Source organism: Etheostoma spectabile, chromosome 5 (genome assembly GCF_008692095.1).
Source record: "Etheostoma spectabile isolate EspeVRDwgs_2016 chromosome 5, UIUC_Espe_1.0, whole genome shotgun sequence".
NCBI classification, from domain to species: domain Eukaryota; kingdom Metazoa; phylum Chordata; class Actinopteri; order Perciformes; family Percidae; genus Etheostoma; species Etheostoma spectabile.
This window is the reverse complement of record NC_045737.1, coordinates 28,663,048-28,687,980: the sequence shown is the minus strand read 5'-3', so window position 1 is coordinate 28,687,980 and position 24,933 is coordinate 28,663,048. Positions and strand designations below refer to the sequence as shown.

Genomic DNA, 24,933 nt, shown 5'->3' with positions numbered 1-24,933 from the left:
CTACTGTAAGATATCAGAATCATCTGTGGCCAGGTTTGGTTTCTGTAATCTTTGCTGTCGAAGTACATCACTAACTTACTGTAACATATGAAGAATACTGTAAAAACAGTTGGTCATGTGACTGAAAGAACCCCAACCCCTGAGTGTGTTTCCTAGAGGGGAATCAGCTGATCGATCTATTTGCATAACTTCAATCAGCTGTTTCTCTCATTTACAGTAGCAATGGAATACATGTAAATGCAGGGGAGATATTTGTGTTTCCATTTACAATATGAACAGCTGTTAACTTTGACTTTAGCCTTTAAGTTAGGGTTAGAACATGATGGTATCTGCTCTGACATACAGTGGGAAAGCATTTGTGAATTTGTCAGTAAAAATCCATGGTTTTGGTCTTGGTTGAGCTTGTGTGTAAAAGGAGTTCAAGCATTTAAAAGTTTGTATTAACTGTATGCATTTTGTCTCAAAGCAACAAGAAATGTGCCAACAGTAAAGCCTACACAGACAGATGTTGGGCTAACTGTGTTAAGAGTTTAGGAAAGTTGTTAAGTATTGAAAATTGTCATAGCAATCGTAAAAAACTGTAAACATTTGTTACAGCATTATTTTCATGCATGACAAAGACTTGCCTCACACCAGTAAATCATCTCTTTTTTTCATGCAGTTTAATGACCAGATAGTAGACCCAATATATAGACTTCAGATCTTTGATTATTTCTTCATTTTCTAATTGATATAGAACACCATTTGACAACAGGATCAGTCCCTGTGACCTGGTCCCCCCAGGTTTATGCATGTCACTTGTTTTCTTTATGTCATTGTGCTCATAAGGTGCATATTCCTGAATACACATGCAGAGAAAGTCAAGAGGGGCCCAACAGCATATTTTGTATGTGGTTAATTGTCCAAGCTCATGGTCTACAGCATGGTACAACCCCACCACTGATCATCTACTCTTCTTTTTTAACTTTCTTTCCTCTTGTGCCTCTGGCTTTCCTTCTCACTTTGATTCTACTTCACTGTCTCTTTATCTCGTTCTATCTGTCTCTCACCTTCCCACCCTCCACCTCTCTCTCTCTCTCTCTCTCTCTCTCTCTCTCTCGTTCTCTCTCTTTTCTGCAGCCAGTTGATTTATTCCTTGCTCTGTTTTCCCTGGACCACATGGCCCGGCAGTTTGCCCTAGCTTCACTCATCCAGAGCCGATGTCATTCATATCCAGTTAAATAAATGGCCCTATAAATTTCCTCCAATAATAAGCCCGGGTGCTGCTGGAATGTGCGGCAGCTCGTTGGGGACGGGACGGGGGGGGGGAGAGAAAAATCCACACAAACCCAAAGACCCAGACAGCCCGGGCCAGTGTGAGAAAGCACGGATGCTGTGTGGATGAAGTGGAGTCTGCGTTGAGCAATTGTGTGTGTGTATGTGTGTGTGAGTGGGTGTGAGCGAGCACTAGGAGTGGGTGTGAGGGAGAGAGGAGAGGGAGGGAGGGAGGAGTGGGTGGGTGGGGGATTCCAGGCCCCTGTCTGCCTCCCTACCTGGAACGAGACCTCAGGGACACTTTAAATCAGCCCACCCAGGGACAGAGACACCAATCAGGCCTCCGTCAGACTCGGCTAAATCCAGTCATGTGTGTGTATCCGCACGCGTGTCTAAAAATGTATGTCACTGGATCCCAGCGCAATCCAGCTAACTCAGCTACGAGTCTGCAGTTACCATCCCCGCCATCACTGTTCTCTCCCAGCCAATCCCACGGCTTCGTCACGCAACGCGTTTAATATCGTCTCCGGTGTTCGGTAACGCTGCGGACCCTGTGTGAGTTTGGGGTAGTTGCAGTCTGGACGGGCAGAAACGGAGACCTTTGGAAACGGGATCTATCTAGATTTAGCTTTCAACATTTGTAAACATTAATAATAGTAACTTCATTTTCGATTGATATCTTGAATCAGCTTTTGTTATCTGAGAAGTTAGAAACACAAACTTATGATTAGTTAATGTTCACAACAACCCAAAAAATAAGATGAGCAACGGAAGAAAAGAAATGGTTGGCAAATGTGTATCGTATTTGTTTATATATAATTTGCGCATTATATTATACTAGCTACCTACTCCAACCACCGGAGGTCCTGGTTCAAAGCTGCTTAAGCATTTGTTTTATGTATCAAAGTTTAATCATAATCTGTTACATCATAGAGCAGACACATCATGCTGCCAGCAGAGAGAGAGAGAGAGGGAGAGAGAGAGAGAGAGAGAGAGAGAGAGAGGTATTAGGGAGTAACGCCGAGTTTCTTCTCTAACAAAGGCTCCTTGGCTGAGCACGGACACGTGCACGGTGCACGTTAAGCAGACAACGGCTTGCATCATCACTTGAACTTTGACCTTACAATTCAATCTATAAAGCACTTGACAGAGGGAGAGTTCTGCTGTCATTTGTTGCTCTTTTTCACTCGGCCACAGGCTGTGTGTGTACCTCCAGCTGATTTATTGGCCCTTCGCTGCAGCAGCAGCCTGGCAGCACATGAGAAAGATGTCTGACCGCCGCCGTTCCCCTGCTACGAGTCTCGGCGGGAAGCTGGGAAACTCAATATTATTTCTCCCACCAACAGGGGGATGCGTTTAACACAAGGGGGTCGGGCGGCTGGTGGTGGGCCGGGGGGGGGGGTTAGGTGGATGTCACGTTCTTTTCACAGCACAGCAGCAATGACAGCGTGAGAGGCAGACAGATCCCATCAAAGAGCTCCGTCTCCTGTGGCGTCTGGTCTTAGCGTCTGAGCCCCACAGCGTTCTGTGGAAGGAACATCGTGATGAGGTGGGGTGGGAAATGGTCTAACCTGCTGTTTTGTAATCCATTTGCACTCAGCGGTGGGACTAGAAGGGGGGGCACAGGGGCAGGGGGGTACCCCCACCTCCCTCCTGAAATAGGATTGCCCCCCCCCCACCTCCTCTTGGGCTAGAGTGCTGTCATTCTACTGATTGTGATTGGATCAGAGTACTGCCATGGTGACAATTGAAAACAATTGAAATTAATAATGAACGAGATGTTTTATTTTGCAGAATTACATTGTGTTGTTCTGTCCAATATTATTCCTATATGTCTATATACCAGCAGGGGCAAAGCAAGTAAAAAACCTGGTACATTTATACCTTTCTAAATTCCATTCCATGTAGATAAGTGGCCGGGTGGAGCCCTCCACCCAACATCACGTTGCACTGTAAAACAAACACTCCCGGCCTGGCTTTGAACTGAAGGAACTTTATTTCAAAGAGAGCTGAGCTACCATTTCCACTGCCCCAGAGGTTCTGCAGGGGTGCTGAGAGTGGGTGAAGGAGGTGGAGGGGGTGACCCCCCCCTCCCCCCCAAGCTACTGACTCCATCCCGTACCCTCTACCTTGTCCAGTTATGGAACTGAGTGACTGGCCCACTGTGTGTTGCCAGTGACCCGAAACCCGTTTACTGCCTTAAATCGGTGGCCCTGTCCGCCACCCCCGCCTACACAACCCCTCCAACGCCACGCTGCCACCCTCCTGTCCGTCGCCTCCACAGGATGACAAATCACCCTCAGCTCCTTAAATGGGTCTGGGTGTGCACGTGGCCCCTGGGCCCCTCCCTACAGCCTGCCCCGTCTGCTCAGTGAGGGGATTCCTCATCCTAGAACAAGGCAGTGGACCTGGTCAACCCCCCCCCCCCCCCCCCCCCAAGAACTCTAGCTTATATCTTATGTGTTTATTGAATCTACATGGAGAACATAAACATTGTTTGAGCGTGATGTTGACAGATCGGCTGGAAATATGAACGTCGGCCATGCTAGAAAGAAGTGGGCATTCATCACCAGGAGGATGGATACTGTTTTGTGTGTGTGTGTGTGTGTGTGTGTGTGTCTGTTACATCCCTGTTGCACAAAATTACCCGTCTGAGTGTGTGTGTGTGTTTGCGTATCTGTTTGTGTGTAGGTTATGTTTGCATACCTGTTGCATGAATTAATCTTTGTGTGTGTGTGTGTGTATGTGTTCAGCTGTGTGAGTGTGTGTGCTTACTCCATAACCGTCTGGCTCCCATGTGAGGCAGTAAATCTATCATTCCTGCTGCGTTTACCTACCACTTCACAGAGCTGTATGTCCAGTGTAAACAACGTTTATCACTGCATGCAAATGAGCCTGTAAGCCGCAGCCTCCACAAAGACTCCATTCACTCCCAGCATGCCCTTTTACCACGGTGAATCTGATACCCCAGATTACAAGCTTACTCCCAGGCATTGTGCGCTGCTTTGCTGTCACTCATGCTCCACAATGGTTCCCTCCAAATGTCATTTTTTTATTTTTTTATTTTTTTATTTTTTTTACAAATAGTCTGGAGCCATTATTAGAGTTATGACCAATCTCAGGCCACATTAATGTCATGTTTCAACCCTTGACAGGCCTGCTGTGAACACGGCACAAGATTTATCTCCTCTCCACCCTCCTCTCCCTTTTCTTCACCTTCTATTTCCTCCTCCTGTAACTTGTCTCCCCCCCCCCCCCCTTTTTTCCTTTTTTCCTCTCTTTCCCCCTCCCTGCATCCTCTCAAGGAGGTGGAGGTATGTGTTGATTGTAGTGATTTTGCTGTTACAGTGCCCTCTTTATTTCTGCCCTTGGGAAACAGCACCACAACTGTTAACTCATAAGTCTGTCATATTGATCCTTTTCAAAACGTCTTTCAACTCTGATGTGATGAAAAGCTGGATTAAACCTATAATACATCCACGGGCAATTGGATTCCACATTGACATGTTCAATATATTAATTGTGACCACAACCGGATTTCACACAGTATCCCATGATGATCTTATCACTCTGGGCATAAAGTTAAAATTGGCCCTGAACATCCCACAACTCACCCAGGCTGAAGCCTGAACCACAGCAGCACGTGTTGCTGTAAATTGTGACTTTGGGCCCCACTGGGAGGTAGGAAAGATTTATAGGACACTAATAAGCACTATCTCCTCAGGAGATCACACTACAAGAGGACACTGTGTGTGAGTGTGAGTGTGTGTGTGTGTGTGTGTGTGTGAGAGAGAGAGGAGCAAAAGGTGTGCGCTTAGGTTTAAAATAATGTACATGATATAATATGAATATTGGAACTGGAATGTGGAGAAGTTAAATACCGGCAAACAGAGAAGAATTTTGCCCCCGAAAGGCAAAATTTTGCTGGCCAAAATTCGCGAGGTGATTGGCTGAGTGGAACCCTGTCGTTAGCGTCAGTTGTGCGCATGCAGGGCTGCCTTTAAGGAGGAAGTAAGGTGCCATAGTATAAAGAGGGACAAAGTTTGCGTAGGGAGGAGGTCGGCGTGGTTGTATGGACAGGTCAAACAAACAGGGCCTTCAACCGGGAGACCGCTGTTCATTTCCTGTGTAAGTCAACGTTGACTTATTTAAACTTTTAACTATTTTAACCTACTAAAATGAAGTTACATATGAAGTATATCAGACTGCCCTGCACATTGAATGCCAGTGGGTCCGGACTAAGTGGCCTTGTGTGACGAGTTGGAAGTGACTGCATTTACTTTCTCAGCACATATAACAACACATATAACATATCCAGAGAGCTACACCTTCATGAGAGGCCGGGGACCGCCAACCAAAGTGGGAATACAGCTTTGCACACACGGTTCTGCGGCGGCAGTTTGCTAAGCCTTCCTCCCAAAAGGCCTTTATGGATCAGGCTTCTCTGCTTTGAGCCAGACACACTTCTTTCTCAGAGTTATGGCTCTAATAAAGACACTGGAGCTAAAAATGATTTCATATGCAGTCTTGCTGTGTATGTACAGTATGTGCGAGCTGCGTGTGGCGTTCGGACATGCTCCCTGTCAGCACCGCTTTGGGCTTGACAAGGCTGCCTTCTTGTAAGAGCTGCCTTTGACAGAGCAACAATACCATCAAATCTGACTAAAGACACACACACAAAAAGAGAGCTAATATGCTGCTGTTGTGAGTGTGTATGTGTCTGCATGGATAAGCGTCTATTTGTTGTGTGTTTGTGTGTGTGTGTGTGTGTGTGTGTGTGTGTGTGTGTTCACCTGTGACCGTGGCTATTCATTAGAAGAGATGAGCTCATGAGGGTGGGTCCGACAGAGGGATTGGTGAGTGTATGGGCTTGCGGCCGTCATCAAATCCAAGGTTAATCCCGGCCTTTCACACTGGAGAGTTTGGATAACAGAGAGCGTGGTGGGTGGGTGGCAGTGAGAGAGTGAGTGGCAACACAATAAAGAGATGGATAGTAAATATCTGAAAACATATTGAGAATCTCAGTGTATCAACTTTTTTGCTGTTTTTTTTAATACGAACATCTGCACCACTTTAAGCCAATACGTATTTGCTTTAACACAATGTTTCCTGTTGAAGACGACCAGTAATTTAATTCTTAAAGTGCCAATATTATGAAAATCTGGGCTCTTATTTTGTGTCTCTGGTGCTTCCACACACATACAAACTTGGAAAAAAAACTATCCATGGTGTTCTGAGTGAGATCCGGGTTCTCAATGTCCTTCAGTCTCCGGGTGAGCGGTTCAACATCTGCACGGCTTTCTACGTCACTAGAGACCAGGTGGCTAACTGTAGCATGCAAATATGGTGTTTTTTTAAATGAAACCATTTAAACCTATTCTTGTACAGCCTCAAAATACAATTATGAACCTGAAAATGAGCAGAATATGGACACTTTAAAGTTCCTCAACACAGAAACCGTCTTATGTGTCATTTCACTATACTACAGGATAGTTATGTTATGGCCATCAGTATAAATCATGTTAGTTTAGTATGACAGACAGCTCTAAATACTTCCTTAACTACGAGTCAGAGGTGAGAGTCAGAGCTGTAGTGCTTTGTTGCTGCACATGGAAGCCAAACACTGTGCCATGAGAAATCCAGAACCTAAACAAGAACTAATACACCTTTTGAATGTATGTATGTTTCTTAGCAAATGCTCCTTGGGAGTTGTAGTTGACTTCCTTAAAGTTGCTGATTTTTTGGCAGCCTGGCCCTGCTGTGGGGCTGTAGTGGAATGTCATCACCAGACCCCAATGAATTCTGCGGTGGTTTCATGCTCATTCAAGCCCAGGCTGAGCTCCAACTGTAAGCCATCTGCCCGGGGCTTCTACTTCTGGAGCCCTAGACACACTAAATGAGTTCTCCTGCTTTGGAACTCCGTTGAACCAAAACAGTCAACCGGTCACTGTTTAGATGTGTCCATAACCCTGACTGTACATCCTGTCTATTATTAGTGCCACCATTGCTTCCAGCTACACACAGAGCACCTATATTAACCATGGATGTATTCTAGGAACTAGAACATTAAAGGCAGAACCACATTCATTCCTATGACAGTTGGTCACACTTTAAAATCTGGGGAAATTACAATTTACATTCTGTTGTTAATATACACTACACACAGTCCTGAAATACACACACACACTCCTAAACATGCAATGGAGAGATGTCAGTGTGTGGGCTGCAACAACAGGTGCCCTGAGTGGTTGGGGGTGCTTTACTTTGCTTAAGAACACCTTGGCAGGGACTTGTTCCAGCAACCGTCAAGATCTCAACCCAACTCCCTACAGACTGAGCTACTGCCACCCCAGCCCAGCATGTGTAATGTAAAGTGCAGTTTTAACTCCAACGCCAAAAATGATAGAGCAGGCGCACTAGAGACACTTGCCGGCTACACGCTCTGCTAACTTTAATGGGGATTAAATGATTTAATCATGAAGCTCTTCTACACTTTCCAAATGTTATCCGACCGAATGGATCAAAATGGCATGGCAAGGCTGCTATGTTCAAATCGCTTCCAAGCCCGGCGGTGCACTTCCTGGGAGCTCAATGGTGTTTTTAGCCTCCAGCGTCGCCTTCCAGGCAGCTACTAACCATACCATTGCCATGTTGCCTGGAAGGAGATGTTGGGGGAAAAAACACCAAAAATCTATATACACATGTCGTGCCACCATCCCCAAACCTCAAGCACACACTGCCTCTCAGGATTCATATGTGCTTCTTGGCAGCAGCTGCAGCCCTTTGTGATGGGGTTTAGCACTGTGTGTGTGTGTGTGTGTGTGCGTGTGTGTGTGTGTGTGTGAGTTCTCTTGCACCACCACAGCTGACAGGGCATTAAACCACTCTGAGCAGCATGTAGCCACTGGCATGTAGTCTGCAGGGGATTTGGAGGGCAGAGAAAGTCACAATGTTTTTCTCTTGGTTGCCCCCACACACACTTTCTGCCTTTAATGTGGGTGTCACTCCCTTTACTGTTCTCAGACATGTGCGCACACACACCTAGACAAAAAAAGGTGAAAATCCATTACGAATGATGAAATCGATCCTTTGAGGTTTACTTTTCCTGCTTCCCAGAATCTCTCTCTTTCCCTCTCTCGCCTGACAGATTGTTTCGCCCCTTTTTTTGTCAACAGAGAATTCCACAGGAAACGACTGTAATTAAGAAATATTGATGCTGGATACATCTATTTGCTTTTCCAAAAAATGATCATTAGCAAAATTCGGCTGCAGTCGTTCATCACTGTACAGCAGCACTTGGCATCGGAACACACAGGCTCGCTGCAGGCCTATCCCAGCATTTCTCTCGCAGATGACTTCATTAGGGCTCGGTTTGCTGTCTGTAAACATGTGTCTCTCTGGGAGATATGATATAACGGCAGGACTCACTGTTCATCCGTCTTCCATGCACATGGTGAAGCATAACATCCCTGAGCGAAACAACGGGCTGGACAGGCTGCTCTAATTCACATGACACAGACTTTACGGACTTTGCATGCTGATGAGTTTGTGTTAGCTTTTAAAATAGGCCTCTTGGTATGTTTTCAGAGAAATATGAGGCAATTAGTGTGGGAATTGTGTCACCAGTATGATTCACTGAAACAGCTGAGGCTTTCCATTCGAGAATAATAAGCACCACTTACAGTTGAAGTGAAGTTTAAGTTCTCCCTGCTTTTTGTGTAAGGAAATATAAGCTATAATAATACAGCTATTGTGCCTATTTTTTTACAATTTTTTCCCATTGACATGTGTATCACACTGTAGCCTACATACGTTGATACAAAATCCTTTTTCAACAAAAGCCTCCACAGTTTTGGTTATGTTTTGTTAGCTCTTTACGACACCTGTCCCTTTACAGCACATGACGGGACCCGTTTGAACATTTTGGTCACCTACAAATGTTTTGAGGCTTTGAAGCTGATTGTCTGACTTGTTGTGTTCTCTGCTTGGGAAAACCCTGACAACCTTCTGCCAGATTTGAGATTTGCTCTGCAAGTCCGTCTGGCCAAGAGCCCTTTCAAGCCCATTTCCGATTTTTCCAAATCGAGGCACCAATCACAACCGCCGAGGCAGGCTTTACGCGATGATGATAGCTCTGCAACATGTCATCTCCTTCATCGCTCTGATTGGCTTTAGGCCGATTTCGATTGCGCCCAGAGGCATTAGAGCGGCGTCCGTTGGTGACGCCCCTATTGGAGTTGGGCCCTAAGAGACATCCAAAGTTGCTAAGATCTATCTATCTATCTATTATAACATTGTTCTCTCCGAAGTTGCTTAGATCTGAGAACACAGCAAACAGCTGTGTTCTCAGATCTAAGCAACTTTGGAGAGAACAATGTTATAATTATAGATAGAAATGATGGCAAAACTACAAAAAATAAGACCCACGTTGTTTTCCTTAAAAGTTACCACAAAATTGATTTACCAACTCTGAGACTGCTTTTTATCGCTTGCATTCAAAAGAGCTTGCCACCCACACAAGTGCACACACACGCCTAATTAATTGGGAGGAGCACAAACCCCTGCAGCTCTGGAAAATATAATGAGGTCTGTTTGCATCTTGATTTCTTTGGCTGCATCCAGACAGGTTTATATTTAGAAGAAGCCAAAGGACACATTCAACCTCTGATCTTGCCAATGTTTCAGACATTGCGGTAATCTGTACAGCCATCCACTGGGAGTCTTCAGGCCTAATTTGGCGCTCTGCCGGGCTGAGCAGCCGTGTGCCATGGAGAGCTGACAACCTGCTGGGTTGCATTCCAGCTCAACACTGCAGGGGATTTCACTCTCTTGTCAAGTTGTTCTTATCTCTGAAATATCTTGACCAAAACATGAGATAGGCTGAAAGATCCCAGGAGGAGTTGTCCAGACTTGCAACATCTTGCATGTTTAAGGACATCATTATTTGGTGAAAAAGCTATTGAACAACACAGTAAAAGGCAAACGAAGAGCAGGAAATCTGTGATGACAGGACAGTGCATCATATCCACCCATGATGACACTGCCAAAGCAAACACAAAGACCTGGAACCAGATTAACGAACATAACCAGCCTGACAAAGTCGCTGCTGTCGGAATTAGACAGTGGTGGAGAATTTACATGCCGGAGCTGCAGCATACCGACTGAACTTCAAATCATCAATCACCTCCTGTGATCCCTCTACACACCTTGATTTGTACAGATGGATCACAACTTGATTGATTTATTTCCACCTCCGCTTGATTTACAGTACAGGCATACAGTAATGATGCCTGCATGAAGAGATTAAGACACCCAACCAGCTGACCCTGACCTTTGACCTCCCTGGAAGCGTGATAGACAGAATGAGAATTTCACTCCAAGGTATCATAGTTTCCAAAACCCACTAGACCCCGTCTCCTCTCAATAGGGATCTACCCTGGTTAATAAAGGATGATGCCAGCAATAAGCAGCAGCTGAGAAAGATTGTATTTGTCTTTCAAAAGTTACTTAATCACACTTTAAAGGTGCAGTGTGTAACATGTTTAGTTGTCATTAATTAAAATCGGTGTTGCCCGTTCACAAACTTGTCCTTTTTATGAATATTTACCACCAACATCAATTCCAAGTAGTCCTATTGGCTTGAAATTTTACATTTCTCACTTGCAAGACGTGGGGTAGACGCTCCATATTCATGCTCCATCTTGAAACACGTTAGCCCCTGAGGGACATACAGGACGTACTGCTCTGCCTTTGTGTTTTCTCTGTCACATGATCTACTCCCAGCTGCTGCTAACGCTGCTAACGGGTATCATCGCTTCCCGGCCCCGGCAAGTTAGAAGAAGGAGACGTGGAGGACCACACGTATTCAAAATCCTAATTTCAGGAACAGGAGTCTTCTTCTTCGCCCAGAAAAAGAAAAACGCTCGATGGGAGAAATTCACACACACTGGACCTTTAAAGCATCAAAACAGCGTTAATTATCGTTCATACAATAATTTTCAATCGGACAATAGTAGGTTCATATGCAGATATTCCTTTCCAGCAGCACTGAGTCCGAGACACAGTGACTTATGTCTCGCTGGAAGCTGTGTTGGCATACACCTGGAGACGTAGGGTAGTTTCTTATTTTACAGCTTGTTCTTTCTGTGTTGCTGAATTATTTTCTCTGTTAAGCAACAGGGAGGAAGAGAAAAAGAGAACGAGCTCTGGCACTTGTTGTGACTCGCAGCATCCAGCAAAAGGAAAGAGGCAATTACAGAGCTTGTTTTCCAGAGGAACCCACAGCTCTGGCTGAGGATCCAACAGTGGTCTCCTCGCCCGCATCCACTACACTATCTGAATATCAATTACACAACTAATCCGTTTAAGATTTAATATAATAAACACATTTCAACTCAACATGCCAGTCTTAAAGGAGTACTTCACCGAGTACTTCACAGATTTACCTTTACACTCCTGTAACGTTGCCAGGGGTAGGATGCCACTTACAGTGAGGAAGGTAGATTATATTCAGTCTGTTACCTGGGAGGTGATTAAAATAAATAGTTTGTTCTTTGTTTAGGCTACTTAAGAATGCAGAAAAAAAAGTTTATTTGATGCATGTCAAGTATAAAGGCATACAGATTAGTCTTCCTATAATTTGTACTTGCAAATCGATAGTCTGCCTTTCAGCCTGTTTGGGCATCCAAGATGTAATTTACTACATTGATTGATACACATCAGTGTATCACACTGATTGGACGAACGCGTCACGTGGGTCTGGTTTCTCCGGAAATTCAAAGCCAGACTGTCATGGCGGCTTGTTCAGAGTACAATCTCATATTTTACTAAAATAGTTCACCAAAAACATTTGAAGGAGAAATGGGCCGTGCAGCTGCTGAATCTGTTGTCATTTCAGATTCTCAAAGATCAGTTTGAAAGATTTTTGACAGATTTTGAGAGACTCTGGTCACGCTTATCCCGCTCGTCATTTTGGGGTTAGCACTCCACCAATCAGATTAGTCATTTGAGTGCCCGCCTTCTGACTGAGCATGTCAGGTTGGCCAAAATGAAGGCCGCGTTTAAAGTTACAATGATAGGCTAAGGTCTCCTGCAGGTAATCTTGGGGTTAAGACTCAAATGACATCACTTGAGGCAATTTATCAGACTTTGTGCAGCTCTCACAACTAAAAGTAGCATAATGATTCATACATGTGTATTTCATTTAAAGTCCTGTCATGGGGGAGGGCAATTCCATGATACAAGCATCTTTTTTTATGTACAGTATATATATATTTAAACCCAAAATATTTGTTTCTTAATACCAAAAACACTTCACTCACTGATCATTATGGCGGATAAGTTCATTTTGACAAAAGGAAAAGTCCTCTACATATACATATACAAGTTTCCACAAGCCCATTTCCTTTTTTAAATAATTCTGCATGGCTAGCCTCTGGAGGACGGTCCACGGGGTCTCGTCTAAGTTTCCAGAGGTGAACCTAATGTCCTGTAAGACCCCAAAGGACTTAGGGAAATGGTTTCTCTGTGTGTGTTGTAGACTCCACTTCCCCCTCCAACATCTCAGGAGGTCCGGCCCGGTCTGGCAGCCCCTCAAAGACGCCCTTCTTTTGCCCTGTGCCCCTGGGGAGGGCAGCCCCCAACATTTATGCAAAGTCAACAAGCCCTAATTGTAGTATCAGCTTACAAGCTAAATTCCTCTTGAGCCCATTAACAACTGCAGTTAATTATAAGTCAAGCGGAAGGGGTGTGAGTGACAGCGAGAAGAGGCGATGTAGAAACACAGTGGAAGGAGAAAAAAAAAAGCCTGGAAACCTTTCAAGTTACATCACAGATCTAATACGCGCACGCATGCACACAGGAACACAGGCTCAGTAGACTTGACTTTTTTTTTTTTTTTCGGCGGACCTCCCAGACTACAGTAAATCTCTTATTCATTGGTCTTTGTGGCAGGGATTTGCTCTAATGAAGGAGAGGATCAGAGCTGTGACTCGCACTTTGTCAAAGTTACAATCGGACCAATTTTCCTCCAGCCTACGATCTAAATACCCTCTAATTACACTCTTGGACAGCTGAGTTCACATGAATCTTAAAAAAGAAAGTGACGTGAGGAAGTGAGCCATCACACTGTGGCAAATACAAGTTCAATAGGCGTAAACTGGCATGTTGGCATAGTGTTAAAGACTGGCCCTGCTAGAAGCTGTGCACGATTCTGCTAATACTATAGAAACTACTAAAGAGACATTTGTTGGCAGCATGTCAAATGTGTCTATTCTTAGATTTCCAATCTTTGAAAATCTACATTGACAAGTGGATAAATTAATGGTTTTACATTTGCTTTTTATAATCGTATCTTAAATCAAGCCCTAAAGACAGAATCACACTGTTGTATTCACAGGAAGACAAGTTGTTTGCCAAATTCCCCACAACCTTTTCCACAGCTTTACAAGTCCCAGCATATACATTCCCTGCAGCAGCACTCAGCCTCGCACTACTACCAGTGTACGGTATTTTTCATAGTTCATTCATTTGTTTTAATCTGCGTTATATTGCTGTATAAACCATCTGCTGTTCTGAAGACCTAGGCCTCCTCAATCTTTCAAGTGGCAAATCACGTTAGCTGGAAATCCCGCTCACTGCTTCAGGAAAGTGATGAAGGAAGAAGACAGCAGCGACACTTTGGTGAACGGAGGCACCATCAGGCCTCGTGGCTCTAAGCTTGATTTATTGAATTCTCTGTTGTCTTTATGAAGGCCAGGCTAAGACGAGGCCAACAGGTGCCAGTCTCAAGTGGGATGAGCATTAGGATGTTGCCTTTGACCCTGGAGGGAGACTGGACAGCTGCAGTGTCTGAGTATCGGTGGGTGTTGTGGGATGAGGGGGGTGTACTTAAAGGAATGAATGGATTGAGTCCACCAGGTTACAGACAGGGTGTTTCTAGGTCAAGGCAAAAAGGCAAGTCAAAAAAGGCATTATGTGCAAGAACGTCCTGTGGATGTGAGCTGAGTTTGACCGTGAGCTTGGTCGATGTAAAATGGAAGAACGCCTGAACCATCAGACTCATCTTAAAGCTCGTCTTCTGAGGATGTCCAAGAAACTCTCGGCACCACTTACTTCCTATGAAGCCTACGTGGTAGAGCGGATACACGGATGCCACTCATACAGTAAGAAGGTCAGGGCAATATGGTGATGGAACTGACAGGCGATATATGTATGAGATGCACTGTTCTGATTCGTTGGATGGACATTGGCACCAATACAGCCCTTTTTAAGTTATTAGATAAACGTCACACCTACAAAATATCAGATTTGGACTTGCCTTAAGTACAAAATAGTCTACTGAACTGTTTCAAACAACCCTACACTGGCTCGGCTGACCTTGTCAAGAGTTTTCTTGTCAACGGTGTTGACTTTGATTTCATGAGACAGCTGAGTTAGCTATATAGTAAATATGTAATGTAATGTAATGTAATAAAAAGCTGCACCAATAGAGTTAGGTTGTCTTAACCCTCCGCTGTGAGACTTGACTTAGGACACCTGGCAAGAAAAGAAGAAATCAGGGGACACAGCAAATCTCTGGCACCGTGCTCTCTCCGCCTCTCTCCTACTCTCCCTCTCTCTCGTTTCTCTCTCTGGTACATTCTCGTCACCCCTGTGTCTCTCTCCTTTCCAGCTGCAGACAAGGAAAACCCCAAACCAGTTGGCGAGCGCGGCCGTCTGCAGAGGGCCCTGCCAATCATCATCTGGTTCTTCTCACGCTGCTTTGTACGAGGCTTTCCATTGCACAAGTGCCATAATGTACCTGCTGGGGTTAAAGCAATACACATGTTTCAGGGCCCCTGACATCTCCAATAGGTCTCACAGAAATATCACAAACTGATAGTAAGTGTAAATAAAGAGGACAGGGATTTAAAGCTTGTTTTATTTTAAAGTAACAATTTGTACTTTTGAATCAACTTTTAAATTTAGTAGCTCTAACATGGAAAATTCCATTGCCAATGTGCAGTGTCTGGTCTGGGTAGTAGCTCGGTCTGTAGGGCGCTGGGTTGGGAACCGCTGGTTCAAGTCCCCAGATGGACCAAAGTGTGGTGGTGGACTGGTACCTGGAAGGTGCCAGTTCACCTCCTTGGCGCTGCCAAGGTGGCACCAAATCCCACGCAGCTGTGGGGGGGGAGGGGGGCTGCCAGCATCTCTGACATCTCTCCATTAGTGCATGTATAGCAGGGAATTCAGGCCTGTGTGTAGTATGTAATAACAACAGAGTGGAAATTGTAATTTCCCCATACGGGATCAATAAAGAGTATAAATTATAACCTATTACTTGAACCAAACAGTAGTTCACAAACATAACCATTATGTACAGAGTCTGTGCGAAAATCAAATGCACAAAACAATTTTGATAAGAAAAACAATACCACATTAATGGTCATTATTTGTTTTACTCACCACATGTGACAAAGTCTTGCTTTGCCAGACCTTCCTCCACAGCACTGCGAAGGAGGGTCTGGCTAGTCCACATAGCATGTCGGGACATACTCTGGTTCTTTATTACCAATCACAATTGTCTAAGCGCCGGGCAGAGCCACGGTGCCACTGTGAAATAGCCTCAGGAAGGAACTTGTTTTGGTGGAAGGTGTGTACGGTTTAGTCGTGCAGCAGAAACTCCGACTGACAGCACGCTATGTCGTGGGTATAGACTACATATGAAGCAACCTGTCGTTTCAGTTCATGAACTCGTCACAGTCGACCAGCAGCAGTAATGTGTTTGCACCTGTGCACACATCTGCTATACTGCATCTGGGTGTCCCCTTCTCTGTTTGTCCTTAACCTTTCTTCATCAAAGGGAGGTTTGCTGAGTACACATGCTTCTGTTTGACAACGTCCTGTGCCAATATTTTAATTTTACTGATACATACACGGCTCATGATGATATTGTGTAGGGAGGAGAGAATATCACGCCCTGGCAGGCTTTGAGTCATTAAATAACGTGTCAGCTGCTGTCACATCATCTTGAGTTAGGGACCGTTCGGTACTTATGGAATTTTATTTTTTGTTGAGGGTGGAGTCATCCAACTTTTTTTTAGTCTAGGTGGGAGGGTCACCCAACTTCTGCATTCATGAAAACAGCAAAGTTTTTGTCATTTGTTTTCCATGTAGCTCCATGTAGCTCTCTCAGCCTCGGCCCCCATCGCTAGCAGAGGAGGCCCTCCCTTCAGAGTCCTCCCTGTCAGACAGACAATTATAGCTGTAGTTTTGTCGAGGCCGTGGGATTTCCCACACTGAATAAAGCCCGTCCGCACATATAAAACACAAAACTGCTTTGCTCGCGTTGTAACTAAGACATCTGCAGAAAAATATATTTTAATAAGCTTTTATTTGAAAAGTCAAAAGGGCCGGGAGGGCATGAAGCGGGAGGTCTCCAGGCTGCAGCCACACCAGACTCAAATATCCTTTTGGGTCCCGGTGATTATTTGTGAAATTGTGCCAACGAAAACCTTTTCAAGTCGTTAGAGAAGGAAGGAGAGGTCGCATGCACGCTCGTCTGAGAAATGGAGTTTTGGATAATGTTCAGCTTCGGCAGCGTTACCTATATTACCCTAGTGACGAGTCCATAGCAACCAGTTCACGTGTTGAACTTGTTATTACCCATAGTGCTTTGTTGAATGGTCTCAGTGCTTCATTGTTTTATTTCATGTGAATACTAGTTTACAAGATGAGTAACTTAGTATTTGAAGTAATGCAATAATACATGACACATTGTGCAAGGTGCATTTTTACAAAAAGTATGCAGCACACGCTAAACAGCATATAGCCTATGCAAAAGAAAAGTGAAACCATAAACAAAGTAGTTTATGAAACATAAGCTGTAAGGAGAAGATGCCCTCAGGGGAGGATCCATTGATTGAGGTATGTCATGTATAACTTAACACGGAATAGTCCTTCTGCTCCATGCATCTGCATGTGTGTGACAGGCGTGTGAGGTAGTGCTCATGGAGATGAATGACAACACGTGTAACCTCACTTCCAGTGACACAATGGTAACTGATCCCCCGCGCAAACCAGTGGGGGGGATGAAAAAAACTGTGCTTCAATCAATGCAATTCAAAGCAATGTACAGTTGTATAACAGCAGGGGGTCTTGCTTGGCAGAGCATCGGCACAAGACTGGACGTATCCGACAGCGTTCCATATAGGTTCAATGTTTTAAACACATTATTGAATTAGGCTTTAGAAATACAACCATGCTAATATAGCTAACATTTGCTATCAACAGTAACAGTCTCTGGTTAGCCAAGATTGCCACTATTTGTCATAAATGGACTTGTGATTAGGAATATATGATACCTCAGCCAATAACTGTCCTTCAGTTCCACTAGCAGGGATACAGGCATAGAAGCATTGATTGCCTTGCGTTTATTAGGAGGGAGACCATGGGGATCCAAGCGAGGACGCAGGAAAGGTGTTGGTGTCCATCTAAAGAGACCTTTAGTCTTACTAATTGGTTTGCATACACACGTAAATATTTCTGTTGTTTTCATTTGTTTTATTATTCCTCCTAATATCATGCAAGGAAAGATTAAAAAAGAGAAACTAGATCTGTGAATTCTGACATCACAACTGAATTCATATCTTGCTTCTCAGTCAGAGTCTTATTAACCTGGAGTCCCAGTCTCATATGTCATAATAATCATATATGTGATGTTGTAGGCCTGTTGGCAGACATCTATTTAAAATGCAGCCAATGGCATAGAAAGAAACTTTTTTCATGCCACTGAACTTTCTCAGTGTGTACTCTATGTCTCAATGTGTGTGTGCTCCAGGGAGCTTTGAATACAAAATGGTTGTCATTCACAAGGCTACTTTCACTTTTATACTTCAGGTACATTTCCAAGCCTGTACTTTGTTACTTTTACTTGATTGAAGAAGTTAAATCAGTACTTCTACTTTTACCAGAGTATTTTTTTAACACAGTCCCTGCAGTATCTGTACTTCTACTTAAGTACGGGAAGTGAGTACTTTTGCCATCTCTGTATACATGGTGAAATATGTTGGCTCTAGACACGCTAAAAGTACTGTTTTTTAAATGAAGTCTGGTTGGTTCAGCGCTAGCTTCGTATGTCATAGCTGTTGCTAGGAAAACAGAAAGGTCTTAAATAGGTTTTAAAAAGTGATATCTCTGAAGGGTTAAGACGTAACACTTTCATTATTTTATTTATTAAGTTTAATTGCTATTTGGATGTAGTTGGCACACTGTTAAAATTATTATTATTATTATTATCATTATATATCATTATGTGTGTTTCTTGCATTCTAGAACCTGAAAAACTCAAAAAATCTATAAATTCATACAAGGATTTAACCAACTCTACTAAGATGATATGATAAGTCATTTTATAATGACTGACATAAAGCTGACATATGGGAAACCCTGTAAATATTTGCAAAATAATGCAAAAACAATGCTTTCAAAAGAAACTAATTACAGAGAAACATTTGATTCTGTATAACGAGTCAATTGATATTTGTATAGCCACAACTGACAAAAAGAAGGAACCAAGTGAAATTTCAAGACCTTAGTTCATTTGTCAATTTTTCCATCTCCGTCTCTGTCTCCTAAGCCCGAGGTGTGCTGTGGCATGCATGGTTTGAGAAATCAGGCGCTGGCGATCTGCCAAGACTGTCATCAGACAAAGAATTGATGCTCTGGCCTCTGGGCTTTTCCTGCCCGTCTCTACACCAACTAGTAGGAAAGCTTCACAGCCAGGAAAGATTACATGTCTTTCTTTAAAAACCTTCCTCTGTTCCTGCCAACTGCTAAAAAAAAAAAAAACAGGCCTCAGAGAGATGGGGGTGGATGAGGGGGTTCTGGAAAATACAATGCTTTGTAAGAAAACACAGATTGGGTGTTAAGTGTCGTTCCCTGTAGGAGCACAAACTCCTCTGCCTCTAAATGACAATTTAGATGGAGAATGTTATTTTATAGGGGTGACAAATTGCAGGCATCTCTTGTGGCTTTGGGGAAGCGTTTGAGGGCAGCTTGCCAACACGCTGAGTGGGATCCAAGGCTTTGACTGACTGCTGCACCTGACCGTGCACAATCCCAAAAATCGCAGCAGTCTGCCAATGACAAAGAGCGTCTGCCCAGAACGTCCCACCCACCTGGCATTTTATCCAATAATGATGACGAGAGAGAGAGTGAGTGAGAGATCTATTTTTCTTCTTTCCTATAAGCCTCTTTATGAGATGACAAACTATGTGGTGTCTCCCAGCAGGATGGCCACTCACACCCCCTCCCACCTTGGGTTTATCCTTTCACAGACAGTTGTCTAGGTCATTTTTTAGGTATATTTGGCTTCTGTTATCTCCAGTTTTTCGTTTTGTATGTATATTTGTCTGTTTCAAGTGACAAAAAATGTCATTGGTTGTTCTATTTGTAAATGGATATGGACTGTTCTCATATAGAGCTTTTCTAGTCTTAACGACTACTCTGAGTTCTGTAACATAGTACAGGAACCATTCCCCGTTCACACACTGTGGCCGAGGCTGCTGTACAAGGTGCCACCTGCTCATCAGATACACACTCACACACATTCACACTCCGATGGGGAAGCATCGGGGTGAACTCAAGGATCCGTGTCTTGCCTTTACCACTGAGCCACAGCCGCCCATCATTTCATTATTTGTTTGAGTAGTTTTTACACTGTAGACTGTGTAGCTACCAACACTTGAATTTGATAATTAAATAGGATCAGGGTACGCCAGTCTCATTCTAGACCTTAAGTTTGAAACAAAAAGAACACAATTTGAGTTGCAGGCTCATTAAGCTACATTTTTACACACCCAATGGCGGGAGCACACTTCAGAGACCCTGGTCTGGGAGACTTCAGAATACACCGATCTTGCCCTAATGCCTTGTCAAAAATGGCAAGGAAAAGGCAAACGGTCTCATCATTTCTCTGATTGGTCTCAAACTGGTCTCAACTGCGGGTGACAGGTCATACCATACAGCCTGTGAAAATAGTTGTATTAATAATTATGCCTTAAAATAATGCCTTGTGTGGCTCTGAATGATAATGTCAGACTGGCCTTTCAGGGCATTCGTTGTAGCCACATTAGCGGTTCACCACTTTGGTCTGAAATGTCTTTACAAGTATTGGCTGCCTTGCCATGACATTTTGTACAGACATTTATGTTCCCCTCAAAATGAATTGTGATAACTTTGGTGATCCCATAACTTAACATCTAGTCAAGCCATCATTATCAAGCCATACTGTCTCAGCTGTACTTTGTGCTTCAGCACTAATGAGTAAATGTTAGAATGCTAGAACGCTAAACTAAGATAGTGCATATGGTATGAAATTATGCTTGAAATTATACCTGCTTCACATCAGCATGTTAGCAATGTCAACTGTGTTAGCATGCTGATGTTAGCATCAAGCTTGATGCCTCACAGAGCTGCTGGTATGGCTGCAGACATTTCATCTGTCTCTGGCAAGTCCCCTAACTTTAGGAAAGTGAAATACTAAATTTTCCAACTTAAATGTAAAACTGATTTAAGAAGTAATTTCAAAAAAGGCACAACTTCAATCAACACCTTGACTAGAAAGAAAAGCAAACATCAGGCGTGACATGTATGAGTGCATGTGGGTAATCCTAATTAGTTTGTGTCTACCTGTGTTTAGGGTTGTCTTCCACTTGAGGCCGAGCCACAGGGCCCCTGATGCTGCTGGTTGAGACTCGCTGCTGTAAACAGTACAGTACGTGTTCCACCACCACTCTTACACCTGCATGCATAAAGCATGTGCACTCACAAACACATGCCGTTACTCTAGCTTAAACCTGCACACACTTTGTAATGCCTTGTACTTGAGCGATGTCTTGAGCCCAGCTGTGTGTAATGCATAAACCAGAGATGTTCAGTCTGACTTGCATGCTAATTGCCTGTGGGGCTGTTCTCCATGCAACACTCCCCAACTAGACCACCCATGGTGAGGAGTGGCATTCGTCTCCATTTCAATAAAGCGTGTCATTATCTCCTTGCCTGTGATGTGCCACTGCACCACTAAAAGATAAATGCTGTAATAACATCCAAGCGTCTCTAAGGAAACGTGATTGATGTTGGGTACACTTGAGCGTTTTTAAAGGTGTGATGCTGAGAGTTTGTTGCTTTGTTTTCTGTGTGCTACTTTTAGGATATATTTAGACTATACCTCTTACCTGCTAGGTCTGGCCCTGCCGGTTTTGCAGGGAGGATTTGGGGGTAACGCATGATTAAGAGTTGGTGGAGCTTGATGGCTGAAAAGCTGCTGCTGAGCAGGAGCAGACTTCCCTCCTCCTCTGACCAAATCCTCTTTGGCCACAGGCTCTCCCATGTGCCAAGGCCTGCTGAGAAGGGCCTGAGCTAAACCAACAACTGGGCTGCTTGATGAAAGGAGCGAGCAGCGGCACGCCGTGAACCCAGGGTCATCCCACAACCGTGATGACTCTATCCCCGGTTCTCCTTTCACTTGCCACATAGTACACACCACCAAGCATAAACCTCACCGCAGGGTGCTGATGTTCTTTTAACATCGCTGAGCTAAACTGAGCAGAACTGCTGGGACCTGGGCTCTGCTACACTGGCTCGGCACACACACACACACACACACTACACAGTACGGACTGTATTCAGTGTAGCGGGTTGAATGTTGGTGGAAAAGAATAAATGTGATCTGACATAGAATAGATGCTGGTGAGAACCGTGGAAAGCCAATTCAAATGTTTAAAAAAAAAATCTTTTTCTTGTGTGAGCCAAATAATGTGTGCACGTGTGTGCCTCTGTGCCTGTGTACTCTGGTGAACCCAAGACTGCAAGCCGCATCTGAAAATTGAAGAAGAGCCCTCCAACCCTTTATGTGGAAATCTCGTTTGTCTCGTTTTTCGTTTGCGACGTGTGTCAAAAAGCAAGACGGATATGAGCTACCGCCAGCTCAATTGACCCAGAACTTGACTGTCAACTGTGAAAACCTGGGTAGGGTTGGGCGATGGGAGGATTCTTATTCTGCAATGCAGTATGACATAGTCTTTCATGCAGACGGTCTGTGTGTTGTGTGTGTGTGTGTGGTGTGTGTGAGAGAGAGAGATTGAAAGATAAAAAGGGGAGTTCTCAATTGAGACAAAGACACAACAGGGCCCGTCAAACTGAAATAAAAACCACAGCTCATCATCACCGTGTGGATATGTTTGAAACATTGGGAGTAGAGAGGAGGCATAAGAAAATGTAAAGTGACCACCCAAGGTTAAGAATATAGCTGCAGGGAACAACACGGCTCGTGAGCAAGAGAGATGTTGGCTCCTGACATGTCCCTGCAGCCGGCTGGTAGACTTCCTGAAGATAAGACAAAGTGTTCCTGCAATCCACCATAAAAGAAATAAATCATCGAAAGCAGTTTTTAGCTGCACATTCGTTTTCAAGGCTCACATTTGCTTATGCAATCCCAATGAAAGCAGCAGGAACAAACAGACTTGTACCGGGACATGCTATTTGTTTTCCTTCAAGCACACCACATTCTGCAGCACTCCACAGGATGTGAGCCGTGACAGAATATACATATGATTTTATTTCTCTGATCACAGCCTCTTTTTTCTCCCCTCCTGTTTGTTTGCATATGGAGCTCATCAAAGATGAACGACTTGTTAATGCTAGGACTGCTCAGCTGGAAAGTTGTTTTCAAGCACTAGGTCATTGAAGAAACACAATGTAATAAAACACTGAGCTTTTTGGAGCTTCAGAACTCTCCCCCCCCCCCCACAAAGAAGTCAATCTTTAAAAAGCTTTTTTTGCTCGTGGAGCGGAGCACAGTAAAGCTTCTTAGAGCAGGTCGGCATCACTGTCGCTCAGATAAGGATCAGGAGGCGTGATTGTACTGCGAGCTTGTGGCGCATGTGGGCAAACCTGCTGGCCCTCGAGTCAGCCTGAGCACACACACTCAAGTGTCTCAGTTTGTCCCAGACATGTTTTAACACTGGAAACTCTCTGGAGCTGCATCCCGGTGGTCTACATTTAGCCGTCGGAGGCCACAATGCTTATGTGTAATGGCCAACGGAGACACGTTGTCCTTGGACAGAGGTGTTCATGTCCTGCAAGCCACCACTGAAGTCTGTGTGATAGGCGGCTGTGTGTTTCCTGGGACATTCTAGTTTGAGCAGCTTTGCATGTTGTAGAGAACTGACAAGAGGATTAGGGTGATGGTGACCTGCTGTAAACACAAATCTCACACCCACACACTTCAAACTGTGCATGTATGGTGACACACTCACAGACAGACAGACCACACACACACAACACACCCACACACACACACACACACACACACACACAACACACACACACAGACACACACACACACACACACACACTAATACTTAGCAGGTGCAATTACCCTTGTGACTACTTGTTGATTCATGTGGAAGGTGTGTTATGGATTCACACAGAGCTCTTCAGCATTAGTGTAAAGTAGCAGAGTTGCTGATTCACTGATTAAGTTAGGGCGTTTTCACACATACCTCATTTGGACTTTCGGACTTTTCAGTTTGGTCTGAACCAAAATTGCGGGTGAAAAATGTGTCCGGTAAAAATAGGTAGACTCGATCCGGATCAAACTAAACCATGGTTTATAGTGTGAAAACATTTTTGGGATGGTTTGGACTTTTGGACCAAATACAAGAAGCTCTGGCAGACCCTCCTTGTGTTACAACACCAGGGAAGCTCCTTTAAAGGTCCCATGGCATGAAAATGTCACTTGAAGGTTTTTTTAACATTAATATGAGTTTCCCTAGCCTTCCTATGGCCCCCCCAGTGGCTAGAAATGGTGATAGGTGTAAAACGAGCCCTGGTATCCTGCTCTGCCTTTGAGAAAATGAAGATGGGCCGATCTACAATCTTGCCCCTTATGAGGTCATAAGGACTATTATATGAATTGCTATGCCATTTTTTACAGGCATCCATGAACCCCAGAAGATAAAAGACTTGTAATTAAAAACGGATTCTGACTTTTCTTCTCGTGCCGCCAGCCACAACCACAACGTTTTTATTTGTCCCAGTACTTTGGTTTATGTCTGACTACATACAAGACACATACAAGGCATTCTTATCAGTCCTAAACTGTACTTTGTTTATAGCAAATTAGCAAATTAGCATGCTAACATGCTCTGCTACTGGTGAACATCATATAGTGTACATTCTACCTACCAAACAGAATCATCATTGTGGGCCTGTTAGCAGGTTAGCACTGACATTTAGCTCAAAGCAACCGTTATCTAAAGTACAGCCTCACAGAGCTGCTAATCTGGCGGGAGACTCGTATTGTTAGAAGAAATCCATAATCCACAAACACTTCTACTTGCCAATAGAACAAAAATCCCTTTAATGTGCAGTCAAGGAGAGTTGTTACATAAAATTGGCATATGGATGAATAATTAACCAAAAATTGCAAGCATTGTCGAGGGTCAACGGATTCCATTGAAGATATCACTAGTGACTTCAGTGCAAACACTCTCAAATGTAGAAACACTTAAAACACAATGGAAGTACAAACCAGATCTTAGATTCCTGTACTGCATACTCACATGCTGCGAATAGTCACAAGCACTCAAATACTTACACCCACACATGCACTCACACAAAAGTAACCCATGGAAA

At 44.0% G+C, this 24,933-nt stretch overlaps 2 long non-coding RNA genes across 3 annotated transcripts in view; both read left to right on the top strand.

The window, feature by feature from the left end:
• The window catches only part of LOC116689756 (uncharacterized), an 81,859-nt gene that overhangs the window by 30,268 nt on the left and 26,658 nt on the right, over positions 1-24,933 (top strand). Inside the window, exon 3 of one of the 2 annotated variants that reach the window (XR_004332087.1) lies at positions 14,927-15,165. The exons of the other annotated variant lie outside the window; for it this stretch is intronic. This is a non-coding gene — a long non-coding RNA (uncharacterized LOC116689756). Of the gene's footprint in view, positions 1-14,926; positions 15,166-24,933 lie in introns of those variants that run through there. 2 annotated transcript variants of the gene reach the window in all.
• On the top strand, positions 6,599-8,725 carry LOC116689755 (uncharacterized). Its single transcript, XR_004332085.1, has 3 exons — positions 6,599-6,694; positions 7,613-7,617; positions 8,714-8,725. It is a non-coding gene; the product is annotated as an uncharacterized LOC116689755 (long non-coding RNA).